Below are 18,762 nucleotides of genomic sequence, written 5' to 3' on the forward strand. Positions count from 1 at the left end.
ATTTATTTATTTATTTATTTATTTATTTATTTATTTATTTATTTATTTATTTATTTACTGATACATAAGTTACATTATCATTATAGAACGTTATGCCTTTCAGAGTTCAGTCTGCAAGCCTCTGTAAATTTACTAAACGTCGCCACAATCCTCTACTTGCAACTGGTGATGTGGCCTCATTTGCTTCTACACCTCTTATATTTAAATCGTCGAAAGTGAGTATATCCATCGTCGCCTTGGTCTGCCTCTACATCTTTTACTCTCCATAACAGAGCCCATTATTTTCCTAGGTAACCTGTCTTCCCCCATTCGCCTCACATGACCCCAACACTGAAGCCGGTTTGTGTCCACAGCTTTATCCATCGAGTTCGTTCCTAACTTAGCCCCTATCTCCTCATCCCCAACACCCTTCTTCCATTGTTCCCACCTGTTTGTACCAGCAATCATTCTCGCTAGGTACTTTAAAGTCTGTTACTTCTAACTTATGAATAAGATATCCTGAGTCCACCCAGCGTTCGCTCCCGTAAAGCAAAGTCGGTCTGAAAACAGACCGATGTAAATATAGTTTCGTCCGGGAGCTGACTTCCTTCTTACACAACACTGTTTATCGCAACTGTAAGCTCACTGCATTAGCTTTACTACACCTTATGCAATCTTACTTACTATGTTACCATCCTGCGAGAACACACAACCTAAATATTTAAAATTATCTATCTGTTCCAGCTTTGAATCACCAATCTGACATTCAATTCTGTTGAATTTCTTACCTACTGACATCAATTTAGTCTTCGAAAGGCTAATTTTTATACCATACTCATTGCACCTATTTTCAAGTTCTAGGATATTAGACTGCAGGCTTTCGGCACAATCTGCAATTAAGACCAAGTCGTCAGCATAGACCAGACTGATTAGTACATTTCCACCTAACTGAATCCCTCCCTGCCACTTTATACCTTTCAGCAGATGATCCATGTAATCTACGAACAGCAAAAGTGAAATATTGCAGCCTTGCCTAACACCTGTAAGTACCCTGAACCAAGAACTCATTCTACCATCAATATTCACTGCAGCTCAATTGTAAACATATGACTGTGATTGATTTTAATAATTTACTCTTAATTCCATTGTCCCCTCGTATGGCGAACATCTCTTCCATCGGTACCCAGTCATATGCTTTCTCTAGATCTACGAAACATAAACTCAACTCTCTATTTCCCTCGCAGCATTTCTCCATGAGATGGCGCATACTGAAAATCTGATCCTGACAGCCCCTCTGTGGTCTGAAACCACACTGGTTTTCATCCAACTTCCTCTAAACCACTGATCGCACCCTCTCTTCCAAGATGCCAGTGAATAGTTAGCCTGGTAAACTAATCAATGAAATACCTCGATAGTTGTTGCAGTCCTTCCTGTTCTCTTGAATATAGATAGGTGCAATTACTGCTTTTGTCCAATCTGAAGGTACCTTACCAATACTCCATGCTAATCTTACTATTCTATGAAGCCATTTAATCCCTGCCTTCCCACTATACTTCACCATTTCAGGTCTAATTTCATCTATTCCTCCCGCTTTATGACAATGGAGTTTATTTACCATCCTTTCCACTTCCTCAAGCGTAATTTCACCAACATAATTTTCCTCCTCCCCATGAGCTTGGTTGTTCGCGACACCACCAGGTAGATTTCCTTTTACGCTGAGAAGATTTTCAAAATATTTATCCACCTGTCCAGTATAAAAAAACGGCGTATGACTTTTAGTGCAGGGAGTATTCGAGGACAAGTCCGGCTCGCCAGATACAGGTTTTTGATTTGACTGCCGTAGGCGACCTGCGCGTGGTGATGATGAAACGATGATGAAGGCGGCACATATACCAAGCCCCCGTGCCAGCGAAATTAACCAATTATGGTTAAAATTCCCGACCCCGCCGGGAATCGAACCCGGGATCCCTGTGTTCAAAGGCCAGCATCATAAGCATTTAGCCATGGATCCGGACACTTGTCCATTGATTCCCTGGGATCTATTCTGAGTTCACCTCAGTTACCCAAAACACTGTTGATTTCCATTTTCCCTCCCTTCCTAAGATACTTTATTACTGTCCAGAAAGGTTTCCCTGCTGCTTGACCTAGCCTTCCCAGGTTATTGACAAGATCTTCCTACGACTTCTTTCTTGATTCAAGAAATATGTGTTTCGCTCTGTTTCATTCATCTACGTAAAACTCCCGGCTGCATCGGCCCTTGTTTGGAGCCATTCATGATAAGCCTTCTTTTTTCATTCACAAGCTGCTCTCACTTCATCATTCCACCAAGATGTTCGCTTTCTCCCATCTTTACATACAGTTGTTCCTAGGCATTCCCTTGTTGTTTCTACTGCAGCATCCCTGTATGCCTCCCATTCTCTTTCTATATCCTTAACTTGCTGACTGTCTACTGTTCGAAACTTATCACTAACCATATCCATGTACTTCTGTCAAATTCCTTCGTTCTAGAGATTTTCTACCCTATTTGTTTGTAGATAGATTTCACTTTCTCTATCGTAGGCTTAGAGATACTTAGTTCAGACTGTGGTCTGTATCATAAAAAATTCCCGAACAAACCTGAACATTCCTAACAGAATTCCTGAATTCGAAGTCGGTTAAAGTGTAGACCGTTATGGATATATTATGGATCTTATACCCCTAGCCTCTCTTGTGTAATTGTGAATAGCGTTATGCTTGAAGAATATATTCGTAACTGTTAAACTCATACTAGCACAGAAGTCCATCGAACGCATCCCATTCCTATTAGCTTCCAACTCTTCCCCACATTTACCAATCACCCTTTCGCATCCTTCAGTTGTATTTCCAACTCTCGCATTAAAATCGCCCATTAGAACTGTCCTATGCTTGCCGTTGACCCTGACTGCGATTTCAGTCATGGCTTCATAAAAATTGTCAACTTCATCCTCATTTGCAACCTCACATAGTGAATACATTGAGACAATTCTGGTTCTAATTCCTGCAACTCCCAAATCCACCCAGATAATTTATTTATTTATTTATTTATTTACGAGTATTTGCTATGCTGATAAACGGAATCGTGTGACGTCAGGAATGATATCCTGCCTTGTACCCCACCCTAAATCCACACTGAGACAAGATAGCTGAGTGACATTACAGTATATTTGTCATCGGGCTGTGCGCTGTTCAAATCCTTGATGATGGAAGTGGCATTGTGAACCGAAAATTAACATCTCATTGGTTTCGGCTCCATGTCGAATTAGAAGTCTTATAACAACGATGTCCTCTCTGGCATAAAAGTAGGAGCTTGCTATTTTAACCAAGGAGGTTTGATTGACCACATATTTAAGAAGGATAACCGCAATACCTTCCTCTAACTCAACCAATTATTTGAGAAAATAAAGCCGAAATTGTTCTACTCTTAGGTTTTCAATGTTGTATTTAAAAAGAGAATGCCAATCTCTCTACTACTGGTAGCTCTTATCTACTTTATAGACGCCCATAAGGAAATAACTAATAGATCAGATTTATCTTTACTATAATACTCTTTAATGTGGTTCCATCCATTGTCAAAGTCTTAATTTTTCAAGATATCCACACAGCCTAGTGAACTTACTTAGGTGTTTATGTCTGCAATGATAGTGTTTGTTTGCCTTCAATTTGTGTGGAACACACTAAGTTTTACGAGGAATGCCGTACCTAAGAAATAAAGAGAAACATTGTCAGGGTCTTGAGACTTTACTTCTCAAAATGGAGAGATTAATCATTGTGCATTGGATATATCCGTCTTTTTATCAGAGGACTCACCTTCCAGTAGGACTATTTTCTTGATTTGCTTGACAAAAGAGGGTGATAATCCATTTGGTAGTTTAGATCGAGTCCTTCACCGAGCTCGATAGATGCAGTAGCTTAAGTGCGGCCAGTATCCAGTAATCGGGAGATAGTGGGTTCGAGCCCCACTGTCGTCAGCCCTGAAGATGGTTTTCCATGGTTTCCCACTTTCACACCAGGCAAATTTCGGGGCTGTACCTTAATTAAGGCCACGTGTAGTTAGGGAGGACCTCTGCTATCATACTATAATATAGCGCTACCGTAACAGTCGGGGTGGTAGCGTGTCTAGACAAAAGTACAAGTAACGATAAATAATCAGAAGTACGCAGAGGAATATGCAAAGATATATGGCGATACAGTAGAGAGCTCAGCGTACTAGAATAATAATAATAATAATAATAATAATAATAAATGATGATGAGGAGTAGTATAAATCAAGGAAAATCGCGCAGTAAGGAAGAAGCTAGGCCAATAACAATGCGAAATAGAATATATATTTAACAACCATAATTTAACAACAAGATAAATAATTGCAAGTAGAAGAAAAATCCAAAAGGGGTGCCACATTTACAAATAATTATCCAATGATACATAAAAGGAAAGCCTGTTGAACAAATTGGAAGTGTACAATATACAGTCATGGGAAAAAGTATACGTACACCTTAAACGTTAAGCAATATTGTCGTTTGTAATTGACGCATTGTCCATAGGCCGCTAGAAATTTCACCACTTTCCTATATTTCGGTATTTCACGAAACATGACTATGAATATGTACCGGAAATAACAATAGTACTTTGGAAATATTTGTTTTAACAAGCATATCATCCAATAATTTCGAAATAGATATGCATAAAAAGTATTCGTACAGGTGGAAAATCTTCAGATCAAAAACCTTGATGACATTACTTGCAACGCAGGTAAGCAGTAAAGGTCACGTCTTTTACCAAGTCAGTTGTGCTTCAATGGTTGTAAACAACAAGTGGTACAGTCTATCAGTAAGATGGGCCGCAAAATGCAAGAAACAACAGAAGAAGGGAGAATGATTATAATTCGGGCTCATAATTTCTGTAAATCTCTCTTGGAAATATCTAAATTTGTGAAGAGACCAAGATCTACAATTCAGGGAATTATTGACAGGTATGGTGAGAGAAAATCTTTCAAAAATGCACGTAGATGTGGACGTCCATGCACACTAGACGAACTAACTGAAAGACTAAACTTCAGGAAACTTAAGAAAAATCCCAGAATCAGTGCTGCAAAACTGAGGTCTGAACTAGGAAATGATTTAAAACTTCATATCTGTGCTTCCATAATTCAAAAGGTTTTTATACGAATGACTATCATTGTAGAAGTGCCAGGCGAAAACCTTTAATTACCCCCGCAAACGGGAAGAAAAGACTACAATATGCTACAGACTACAAACATGCTTCTCTAGAATTATGGTATCCAGTTATATTTACGGATGAAAGAATAATTCACTATTTTTCAAGAACATTGCAAAAAGGGGCGGAGGAAAAAGAACACAGAACTCGAAGAAAAAATCTGCTTCCTTCAGTGAAGCATGGTGGAGGTTGTTCAATGGTTTGGTGGTGCATGAGCTCAGCTGAAGTAGGTTCCTTAGAATTCATAGATGGAAAGGTGGACCGTAAATATTGTATTGAAGTTTTGAAGAAACGTCTAGTATCTAGTGCCGAAAAAATGGGACTTCTGGGTGATTATGTAATCATGCAGGATAATGATCCAAACCATACGGCCCTGGATACACGACTGTGGATTTTATAAAACACACCCACATATATGATAACACCCCCCCCCCCCCAAATCCCCGAATCTGAATCCGATTGAAGATGTACGGGCTTATCGTAAAGAGAGACTGGGCACAAGAAATATTTCATCAAAGCCAGCATTGAAAATGGCTCTCTTGGAAGAATGGGATAAGATTGACCCCACCTTCACCCTCAAGCTAGTTCATTCAATGCCTAGGCGGCTTGAGGCCGTTGTAAAATCAAAAGGATTGCCAACAAATACTAAATATGCACTAAAATCAGTGAGGAATGAAAGTAAAACCGGACTGTACGAATACTTTTTATGAGTATGAAATCAAGGCATTTTCATTTATTTATGTATTAATGCCAGGGACGTCCATCAATTGTATGTTTTATGGTGTATATGTCTTAACATAGTGTACAGAAAGCTAACCTATTTATGTTATACAACGTACATGGCAATAAGTGTACTAAATAAAGTATTTTTTGTTTCAGTATTAAGTGTACGAATACTTTTTCCTATGACTGTACATCGAAACAGAAATCTGAAAGAGAAAAAGCATGAAAGCGAGGGGGAAGGGAAGTAGGATGAGTATTAGGACGGGGAAAGGATTTTCTTCACCGTTTATTGCTGAAGTTTAGTAATAGCATAGATCTAGGATGACATCAGAAAATAATTTACAATCGTCCGTAGCGCAGTGCGTGAATAGAAGCAGTCTAAGTTATGAGTTTTTAAAGGGAAGCATAACCACTCGACAGAAGAAAGTATTACAGCAGGCAATAGCCCGAATGAAAATTTTGAGTCCAAATGCAGATAAATATTATAAGTCTTGCTCACCGAGTCGCTGTAGATAGAGTCCAGATTAAATTGACATGATTACAATAAGCACTGTATTAGTGTGTGGTCCACCACTCCGCCACGAAGCCCGACTCAACGGTGGAAAGGCGGAGAGAGCAATATATAGTAGAAAGGAAGATTCTAGAAAAAGAACGCAGGCTACAAGCCAGTGAGTTCTAGAAACATAATGTCACGTGGTTACACAGCGCACAGGCACAGCGAAGTGCAGCGAAGATGACGTAATCAGTTAAGTAGACGACAGGCGAGTGAGGTGCATGGTGTGGCGAGAAGGAAGTAGAAGCGAGCAGCAGTAAACAAGGTAGGAATATGTAGAGTAGATTCGGCGATCGTAATACACGGCCGCTTCCTTCCAATTGTTAGGCCTTTCCTATCACATCGTCGCTATAAGACATGTCTGTGTCGGTGCGACGTTAAGCAAAATAGCAAAAAAAAAAAAAGAAAAGATCGAGTCCTTTCGAGTTATCTACAAGATTACTGTTCTGAAATTCGAAAAAGAAATATGGTGCTAGAATATTAAAATAGTGTGAATGAAGATTTCCATGTTTCTATGGTCTGCATTTAGATAATTAACTAATCTATCTGATGTAACAACCATCTTAGTGAAAAATATCGAAAGGGGTGAAATGCATATATTCAGCGTACGTCTTATTTCCTTGAATCAACTCGCAGAAATATAATCTGTAAATATGTCTGTTGGCTATTGACCTGTGCATTAGCAGTCATTTCAAGTTTAGGGGTACAGCAACTGATTGTGAAGAATTGACCTGTATGCATCTGTATGTATCTGTATGCATAAAATCGAGACAATATACTTTACTATCCGAAATTTATTTAATTCTAAGTAGGCTGACAAGGGACGTGATGAATTGGAACCGATAGATTTCAATAAAATTGGGTGAACGATCAAGTAAGATATACTAAATTTAATGTCAATAATCAGTTGCTGGTAATGGCAACGATAATGTTATAATTAATTGGTTGAAACGACTAGGTGGCACGGAGCAGTTAGCTACAAAAATAGTGATGCGTAGGATGACCTTTTGCATACACTGTACAAATATACTGATAGGTCTATTTTGAAGTCACATTGGATGCTTTGCACCAAAATTTAGATTTTCTAAACTCGAATAGAATTCCAATAGAATTTATTTTATTAACAGGTGAAGTATATGAGTATATTGAAACATTGGAGTTTTAACGCCTTTGTGTCACTTAAGATGCAAGCTAAATGTTTATGTAGCATGTAAACTTCGCCATTTGTATATAAACGTAGGCTACATGTTCTTATCATAAAATTGTTTTAGCACAAACGAAGAAACGTCAGAATCACACATTTTGTCATGCTATGAACAGTCTGCGTCCTGATGTTTGATTCTGAATTGAGTTTAATTAACTTTATGTCGCACCGATACAGACAGGTCTAATGGCAACTATGGGTGCGGAAGGGATGTGAAAGAAGTCACCGCGCTCTTAATTAACGTACAGCCGACGCATTTTCTTGCTGTTCAAACGGGGATCCACGGAAAAATCATCTTCAGGGCTGCCGACAGCGGGGTTCGGGGCCACTACAGTATCTCCCGGATGCAAGCTGACAGCTACGTAACCCAAACCGCGCAGCCACTCGCTCGGGGATGTCTTAACTGACCATCCTAACAAATGGAATTGCATTCCATGCTTTCAATAAACCAAGTTCCATTTAATACTGCAGCAACAAATTACTATTTCCAAAATAAATATTATGTAAATATTTTTTACGGCAGAAATAATATTACAATTAAGTTTATGATGGTTTAATTGACTACCGAGCTCGATAGCTGTAGTCGCGATAGTCGGTTCGAACCCCACTATTGACAACCCTGAATATGGTTATCCATGGTTTCCTATTTCCACACCAGGCAAACAATGGGGCTGTACCTTAATTAAGGTCATGGCCGCTTCCTTCCCACTCCTAGCCCTTCCCTATCCCTTCGTCGCCATATGACCTACCTATGTCGGTGCGACGCAAAGAAAATTGTTAACTACAGTAGTAAAAATATATAATTTTTTTCACAATTTGCTTTGCCTGAAGATTAAAGAGCTCAATGATTTTAACATTTACAATCGATGAAATTAAATTAGGGTTTCCTTCTGGGAAATTTATTTTTTCCTGTCATGTTATTATGAATCAATCAACTCTAGTGATTAGTCCAAAAAAGGGGAATGTTTTCGCAATAAAACAATGTTTTTTAACTTGACCATCTTTATCATTTAAAATACAAAGGATCATGGAACTCTACTTTGTGATTTAACCTAGTAGCAGACAACAGAACTACTAAGAAAGATCTGGAGCAGTAGTTTTGGCTCCAAAGTGAAGCTAGACACCATGCAACTCGGGAGTGAGCAGAGTGACAGGCGGCGGGAGAGACAGTATTTCCTATAATGTTTGTGAGAAGGCGGCTGCGAGGAGGAACCAAAAGCAGAGCAAAATGGCAAGGACCGTGAGACACGCTTCCTGCATCTATGGCACACCCGACGTTGCTTGGTCAGTAGACATTTAGAGCGAGACAATATTATATTTCAGTTGGAAACACACGCTGTATCACGAAGACAGTAGAATGGACAAAGCGACCGTTAAAAGTTAGTTCGTTTACTTTTAAGTTCGCTATTTAATTCCTCCCCATTGTGTTTAATTCTTATAGCGCCCTTTGGTTGTTAGGTTTGCTTAAAATGGTACATTTTTAATCAGTACAACTTCCCCCATGAGGAGGCTGCCACAAGGACAAAGTGTGTCGACTACACAGTATTTTGTCCTCTAAGTTACTGGTGAGTTTGCTAGTGTGTCAGATAGAAATAGCCACCATAAGGCTCAGGAATAAATTTGCAATGAATTTGTTAAGGAGGAGGTCTCTAGATGAAGTGGTGAAGACTCAGACGATTCACTCGGAAGTGCGTGGGTTTAATCCCCACCAGGTAGAGCAGAACTTCTGAAGCAATCTTCCAGTTCTCGAGAGGTGTATGGTCAGGAGGTATAGAAAATGAGTATCAGGTTAATTGCAGAATGTAGAAGTGGTCACTTTAAGTTCTGAAAAGTGTAGATCTGACCCTTTTACTTCCCCAGCACCTTAATGGCCCGTACGGAGATATATTTGCCTACTTATGTTGTACCTTGTTCTGGGATAATGTTTATAACTATGCTGTGAAATTAGCTTTCGTTTCACAAAAATATCAGATTCTAGTGCAGTTCGCCACTTGCTTCATCTGATTATTTCCCCCCAAAACCCCACGGCACAACATCCCCGAAGGGCCTTGGCCTATCAAGCGACCGCTGCTCAGCCCGAAGGCCTGCAGATCATGGGGTGTCGTGTGGTCAGCACAGCGAATTCTCTTGGCCGTTATTCTTGGCTTTCTATACCGAGGCCACCATCTTACCGTCGGATAGCTCCTCAACTGTAATCACATAAGCTGAATGGACCTCGAACCAACCCTCAGATCGAGGTAAAAAACCCTGACCTGGTCGGGAATCAAACCCAGGGCTTCCGTCTAAGAGGAAGGCACGCTACACCCCTACACCGTGGAGCCGGCCATTTGATTATGTAGCCTCTTTTAAACCACAGTTCTGCGAATTAGACATCAGCTTCACTTTATACTGACTAATTAGACCCATTAGTATCCTTCTTTTGTCATTGGGAGGAACAGAAACACCTACTCGTAGTTTACAAATCAATCTGCTCAGAGTGTAACAAAAGTGATTTATGTGTCGCCGTCGTACGCAGGTTGACAGACAGCTGACCTGAGTCGACCTCACGGGATTTTGAAGGGATATTTCCACTCGGAATATCTACTTCAATTGGTCACTTTCAGTGTTGTGCCTTTTACCCTCCACCTCACTGCAAGGCATCCTCTGTATCTGCCACACTCAGCAAACATTGATCCAACGATCTTTTCAAATGCGTCTCTCAACCTCCTGTAACAACATTCGTAAAAGGTACGAGAATGACCTAACAGCCAGTAAAATTACAGTATGTGTCTCTGTTATTCGTGCAGGCTTCAATTTCTTATCATGTCTCGTATATTCACATTAACGATTGAAAAAGTGAAATAAAACGTACATTACGGGTAAAAACATGGTTTGTTAATGACAATTCGTTAGTGAAAACCATACTCATTTACATACAGGCAAGAAGATTTGATATTAATGTGCCTGCATCGACAAATGGGTGTATCAGTTGTATTCGTACACATGGACAGGATGATGCCCACCGTTTGGTTGCGATGCACGGAAAAGTCTCAGTGACGGCATACGACTAAAGTGCTATAGTCTCCTTCCTAGTGTATCTGTGGTGGACATCGGTAGAAGTGCAGATTTAAGTACGAAGCTCAAGAACACTATACTTAAACTGGCACTTAAAGGACTTTCATTACGAAAGACTGAACAACTGGTCAATACAACACATTCAACGGTACAATATGTGGTTGATAGATTTAAATACAAAGGCACTAGTAAGAACACACCAAGGAAACCCGACAGAAAGTGTTTAACTGAAAGGAAAGAACGGCTCGTTGTTCGGCTTATAAAGTCAGATTCCAAATTAAGTGCACCAGTATTGAGGCAACTCATGGAGGAACGAACTGGAAAGAAGATCAGCAACTCCACCATCCGTCGGATCCTGTATCGGCATGGGTACTATGGAAGAATCCCTCGGAAAAGGCCATATGTAAGTATAAAAAACAGACGGCTTACACTGATATTCTCTAAGGAGCATATAAATAAGGATAAAGAATTCTGGAATGATGTTATCTGGTCTGATGAGACAAAAATGAACCTTTCTTGGGTCAGATAGCATCCACAGAATATGGAGAAAAATTGGTACGGACAATGATGTGGCGAATACACTCCCAACTGTAAAATACGGTGGTGGGTATGTAATGTTTTGGGGCTGTATGTCAGCAGAGGTATGCGTAACATACGTTTCATCGACGGAATAATGAACATGAAGGGCTATAATGCAATCCCGTGAGCAAACGTGAAGCAGAGTGCCGAAAATATGGGGATGCCACCTGTTTAAATAATCCGGCATAATAATGACCCAAAACACACTGCTGATATTAAAAAGACATGGTTGATCTGGAACATTCCTAAACTGCTTAGAACACCTTCCCAGTCTCCGGATTAAAATCCCATCGAATATCTTTGGGCTACGTTGAAAAGGAATCTCCATAGGCAACGTATGCGTACGAAGGAGGAACTGAAAAGTGTGATTCTTCAGAAATGGCAGAAAATCAGCCCCGACATGTGCAAGAAATGAGTGTATTCTATGCAGTGACGATGTCAGGCAATTAAAAAAGTCTTGGGGACATTCCACTAGATGCTAACATGTTCCAGGAGCCCTTTATTTTTTGTTTATATTTTAGTGTTCAGTTTGCTTGTACGAATAGGAATGAAACAAGATTTTGGGCGCGATTTTCTTTATTAGAAGCTGTATGTTTGGTTAACATGATTGCAGACAGATACAGTATATATATGTTTTCTGAAGCCTTTGTTAAATGTATGTTCAGTGAATAAAATCCTTTTCAGTTTATTATTTTCTGGCAGTGCGTTGAAGTACTAAAGCAAACAGCCCGTACGAATAGAATAGGTACATACTGTATGTTACATAATGGCAGGAAATCTTTTCAGATTCACTTCATTCTTAGGAGTAAATGCCCTCTTAAATATAAGTGATTGTGAAGTGGTTGGCCACCAACTTGATCTACGACAACTTGCATATGGACACAGACATTCTCACAGGTTTCGATGTGGACAGTTGTTATTAATACAAGATGAAAGATAAGTGCCATTCAACAGTCCATGATAAGACATCAGAACAATTAACATGCAATTCCCATCCCGTTTCAAATCGGACAAATAATTCAGTGTCCTCTTAAAGGATGCCCGCGGCACATAAGGGGCAAGTAACGTAATGTCGTTTTAGAGGAGGTCTGCTGCACAAATGTGCACTTAATATAATACCGTCTTAGAGAAGGTCTACGGCGCAATTGGGGCAAGTAATGTAATGTTTTTAGAGGAGGTCTGTGGCACAAATGTGCACTTAATATAATACCGTCTTAGAGATGGTCTGCGGCGCAATTGGGGCAAGTAATGTAATGTTTTTAGAGGAGGTCTGTGGCACAAATGGCACAAGTTACGAAACGCCCTTTTAGAGAAGGTCTGCGGAACAAATGAGGCAGGTAACGTGATGGAATTCTTGAGCAGGTCTGCGGCACAAATAGTGCAAGTAACGTAATGTTCCTAGAGAAGGTCTGCGGTACAAATAGTGCAAGTAACGTAATGTTCCTAGAGAAGGTCTGCGGCACAAATAGTGCAAGTAACGTAATGTTCCTAGAGAAGGTCTGCGGCACAAATAGTGCAAGTAACGTAATGTTCCTAGAGAAGGTCTGCGGCACAAATAGTGCAAGTAACGTAACACCGGTTACATTATTGGTCAGTAACCCAGCCAAGGAGAGGATATTTAGGGTTCACCTCTCTCAGGTGAAACTTGTGTGAATTCACAGTTGGTTTTAATTTGCCACTAAACATCGACAGGAGCCGAAGGTTATCTTTCTTTTAAGAATTGTCGTTCTGCTTAAAAGTTATGTAATTTAATAAGGTGGCCTTCTGCCCCTATTATAATAAGTAGGTATTGTATTCACTATTGTAGAACCTTCCCCTCCCAGAAATTTCCTGTTAACTAGTACCTGGTGGCCATTACCTAGCCCCGTCTCCTTAATCCTCGCATGGCTGACACACACTATCCATCAACGCCCCCGCCCCTCTGCCTCTAACAAATAAAAATTGTACTCACATGCTCCAACAAAACATCTCTGTCTCCCAGACATTATTGTTTCAGTACCCCCTCAGCCATCGGCGGCCGTGTACGGGAGTGCGGAATGGACACACTCTACTCTTGTGAAGACTCCTTCTGAACGGAGCGCTGGAGCTCCATCTTTCCGGCAACGGCTGAGGTGCGGTAACTCTACCACCAACCCATCTGGGGACTGATCATGTACTTCCAATCTCTCATAGTAGCGGGAGAGGTGTATCTGAGTGTACTTGAGGGGTCCAGGCGAGCTCACCTGGGTATCGACAGCGGCGGCAGGTCTTGCCACCAAACTTAATCGGCATACAATTAACTTCTACGATCATAAGAAGACTTCAAATATGGTTTTCCAAATGAATTTTCTAACAAAGACCTTTAGCAAGATATCTTTCATCATCTATAAAATTTCAATGTGAAAATTTTCTTCCTTCAAATTTCTTCTGTGTCACACAAAGGAAGGACCTTTGGGGGGAAGGACATTGTCTCTTCCGGTAGGTACACCTCAGCTCCGCACATTCAAAATAAACTCCTTAAGGAACTCTATCTATTAAAAAAAAACGTGAAACTGCTACTGCATAAAGTTAGGACAGTAATCAGAAGATGTCACTACTGAATAACTGAGAAGTTTGTCATTTCTAAGTTTCCTAAACTGATTGGTTTTGTTTTGTTTTGTTTTGTTTTGTTTTTTTTTTGGTTTTGTTTTGTTTTGTTTTGTTTTGTTTTGTTTTGTTTTGTTTTGTTTTGTTTTGTTTTGTTTTGTTTTGTTTTGTTTTGTTTTGTTTTGTTTTGTTTTGTTTTGTTTTGTTTTGTTTTGTTTTGTTTTGTTTTGTTTTGTTTTGTTTTGTTTTGTTTTGTTTTGTTTTGTTTTGTTTTGTTTTGTTTTGTTTTGTTTTGTTTTGTTTTGTTTTGTTTTGTTTTGATGTACATGAAGAAGTTTGAACTTTTATCCATAGATGTCTCTACAAAACTGAGGTCACGCACTCGGGTAAAAATGGAATAATTTGTTATTGAAAGAAATTTTGTGTTTATAGGTTTTCTCAAATAAAATTAACTTTCATTTTATATATTTCAAGGTTTGCAACACTTCCTCCTCTTCCCGCCAGCTTTGGTGTCCGGTCAATCAAAATTTTTCTGTAATTATTTTTCAGCCTATCACTGGCTTCTTGTTGATTTTTTGGGTGTAACTTTTGATTCAGCCAATAAAATTGAGAGGGTGTGTCCGGATTAGTCCAGAACCCTCTAGAACCGTCCTCTCGCGTATATAAGCTGCGGTCTTTAAGGCTACCTTGTCTTCGGATCACCGTATTTCTGAGTGTGTATGTGTCAAGTCAGGAGGCGAGGCGTCTCATTCTTCGCCAGGCAGTTCAAGGTAATGGTCATCTGTCTTATTTTTTTTGTAGCTACCTCCGCAGACTTACACGAGGGGAAAGTTCTAAACTTCAACTATGTAACCATCTCATTCTGAAACGCAATAGTCTTCTTTCTAGTGTAAACTTCATAAAAGCCTTAAACTGTAAATCGGGGATAGAGAGTGTGTTACCCTCTCGAGTTCCCCTTCAATTTATCGTAAGGTGACTACGATTTCGTAACTGTTTCTCTTTTCCATAAAGCATTAAATTAATCTTCATTCGAGTCACCTCAGTAGCTTGGGATTAGCCCCTGTATCATCGGGCCGAGAGCCCAATTAGGTTTTTATACTAAATTTTCTAGGAGTGCAAGTGTACGCCTCCATTCGGTTTGTGTTTGGGCCATTAATTTAACTTGTTCTTTCTCCACGAAGGCCCAGTAGGTTGGGTAATAGATACCCCTGTGTAAAAATTGTAAATTGTGCCTAGAGAGGCCAGAGATTGTAAGATTTTGTGTAATGTTACCTCAAGCGGGCTGTAAGAAATTGCTTAATGTTGGAGAGCATGTAAGCTCTTTTCTAAGTTTATTGTAATATTGAGAGGTGCCTTTGGAAGGCCATAAATTGTTACTCTTGGAGCCAAGTGCTCGTGAACACTGTGAATTGGGAGACATCTCTCCTTATCTGACTAACGCAACATTTGGGAATGGTAAAATTGGAGCTTGAAGCCAAAGACTTGTAAATTACCCACCGTTGGGTTTTCTATTTTATGTCTCTACTAGCAAATGTACCCGTGCTTCGCTACGGTATTCTACGTTGTATTCGAATATCGAAGTAAATACTGTATATACAGTAAATATGATTGTTTTAAAATGGCATGTCTCTTAGCGTTATCCGAGAAACAGCATAGGGAGGTTCCCAATACAGTGTTTCCAATGTAAAGTGCTTGTTACGGATTTGTGATGATAACGGCAGACTCACTTGCCTACTGCCATTCATAATCGAGTGTAGAAGTTTTCTTTATAATTGCAGGCCCCATCGCCTACTGCGCTGTCACAATCGATTTGGGAGTTTTCGTTACAATGGCAGGCCCCCTTTCCTACTTCCAGACAGATTACAGTTTTCAGTAGAATGTTTGGCAACTTCCCTACTACCAGTCGAAATTGAGTTGTGCAGTTATAATTATAAAGACAGGCCCCTTTTCCTACAGCCAGCCAGCTTACTACCAGTCACACCAAGTTGGTGAGTTTCCATCAAAACACTATGCCTAATACCAGTCACATGTTAGATGGATACATTTGTTTATAAGGGCGGGTACCCTTGCCTACAGCCAAACACAATCGGGTAAGGGAGGTTTAAACAACAATACATGCTCCCTTGCCTTCTGCAAGTCAAATCGAGAAGTGAATTATTCACTACAATGGTAGGCCTTCCTTACTAATGCCAGTTACACAGGTGTTGGAGAAGAACCCCATTCCCACTGCCAGTCAAAGTCGGTGTGGGGAGTACTGATTACAATAGCAGACACACCCTTTCTCGATCACTACAACATGACATCAGTGAATATATATAGGTCGACATACGAAAGTATATGCATGCTTAAAATATTGCAGACCTTCATTTACAGATTGACTGCTGCAAAACGGTACGTCATATCGACAAAGGATTGTACCATAAGACGTCAGATTTAGCGGATTAAATGGCTGGTCGTATGATATCTGATCTGTTCATGGGTCAGATTGAGTTAGAAACGTTGAATAGGGTAAAAGTTTTGTAAGATTATCTCACATTGCATTACTTTTCAGATAATTATGTGACAGCTACTGTACATACATAGCATTTGGCTCACATATGGCTACTGGGTGGGCCAATTTTCGTGTAGGGTTTGATGATTCTATCTTTCTTATAAGTGATTGAAAGTATGAATTATGCATGTGAAATGTCCAAATTTACTTAACGTCGAGAAATAGACAAAAATCAAACGTAAAAAGGATACAGATACAACAAAAAGTCATAAGACCAAGGTTGTAGATCACTCCAAATTGAACGGAGATTGAGTGTTCTCTTATGTGATAGGACTTCGCGAAGATCTGCACCATCATTAAAATTGCCTCCATATTTCGAAATTCTTGGGGGAAAAAGCGAAAAATTTAAAGCTCTTGGAAATGTTCTGTCCGTTACAGGCTAAAACGCATAATTTTGCCTAATTTCTTTTTTCTTGTTCGTCTGGCAGATTATTCCGCAATGTGGATTTTGGGCGAGGAGGGTTAAAATTAGGACTTTCAGGAAACTAAACCAAAAATTTATGCAGATGGTTGTTATTATTGCCCATTAAACGCGTTGCTGTGCGAACATTTCGCCAAAATAGTCAATGTACAGGCACACAGTCGTTAGGATTTTACTTATGTAGATAAATAAGGAATCTGCTCCACGTACAACACCTTTTGGTCTATGTCTGCTGGACTTACCCTGTAAAACCCACCATTCATGATATCTGCCTTATTAATCTTTCTGTCGAGAAAATACGCATGAAAATAAGTTTTAGAAATGGATTTCCAACAAATTTGGTCGATTTCCGGTCAGGTTGGTCATGTACTGTATATATTGTGGAAAAGTAAATTCACCATTTCGGTTCCCTATAAACCGCCAGTCCATTCCAGGAACAGGAAATGTTATTGACCTTTAAAATCTACCTTTGGAAAGGTGAATGCTAAATACAAAGTTTGGTTCAAATATCTTCAATAGAAATACGCTCAACATGCGCCCGTTCTTAAGTTAAGTCCGGTTAATGATATCTCCTTTATAAATCCTCTTACCGAAATGATGCACTTGAGAAAAAAGGTTTAAAAATTAATTTCCATTAAGGCAGGTAGATTTCTATTAAGTTTGGTTGTGTACATTTTGTGGGAGTGTAAAATCACGGTTTCGGTTTCGTTTAAACCCCCCAGTCATTTCATGGATTTAGAAACAGTATTTGCCCTGAAACCTACTCAAGGACAGGTGGATTTTAAATATGAATTTTGGTGGAAATATATCCAGTAGTTTCCAAGTTATAGACAAACAGACAAACAGAAAAACAGACACCAAAGCTAAAAGTATGCAGATGGTCATTCTATCTTTCCTATAAGTGTGCCAAATTAATGTTAACATATACGTGTGAAAGTACAAAATTAACTTGAAATCGAGAAATACAGCTCTATTTAACGTATAAGGAATAGAAATACAATAAAAAGTCATAGGACCAAAGTTGTAGATCTCTCCAAAATGAAAGGAGATTGTGCTTTCTGATTTGTGATAAGACTTACAGATTAGCCACCAATTATCCCGAAACGAAGGTGTGCACCGTCGTTAAAATTGCATCCATATTTCGATATTTTCCGGGGCCGAAAATTATACATTTGCATAACTTAGAATATTTCCTCAAAGGAAAGAGTGTCAAGCTTTCGGGATTAGCACTCGCACACATACGGTGTAATTAAGGAAGAAAATAATTCAGTAAAGAAAGTTGAAATTAATAGAAAATGGATTAAAACTGAGGACAGCCGGATGACGACAAATATTTAAATACCAAGTGAATGTATTGGAAAATCAAATGCCTCTCAATAAAATATTCTGGTGTGAGTTATGGATATAAGAAAGAGGTAACAGAGGAGAAATTTAGGCGCAGGCATTCTCAGGCCAACAGATAAGATGACTAATAGTGTTATTACTTAAGCTATTCGAGGACGATTATAAACTCAAACGATATTCCGCCAATATCCCGCAGAATGGCCGATTGACGCCCTCTCTTGCCTTCTACCCAAGGAACAACCATGAATTTAAAGGTATGATGCGGAAAATGGCAATACGTCACTTCCCTGCTGGCAAGCAGTCAAAGACGTTGCCATGGCAACCTGTACGTTCGTTGTCGGTCTGTCGGTCACACACGCAGTCCATGATACCTGCAGAAAATAGTAAATTTCTCCGTCATTTGAATAGTAAGGTAAATTATGAACATAACAAAAGTTGTTTATAATGAAGAGACGTTTGACATACGGTCCACGGAGTTTATAGGAAATCAGTAGTATAAGAGAAAATGGAGGAAAACCGTTCTGGTTTTCCTATAAATCCCCGTCTAATCAAAGATT

Source organism: Anabrus simplex, chromosome 5 (assembly GCF_040414725.1).
Source record: "Anabrus simplex isolate iqAnaSimp1 chromosome 5, ASM4041472v1, whole genome shotgun sequence".
NCBI lineage: Eukaryota > Metazoa > Arthropoda > Insecta > Orthoptera > Tettigoniidae > Anabrus > Anabrus simplex.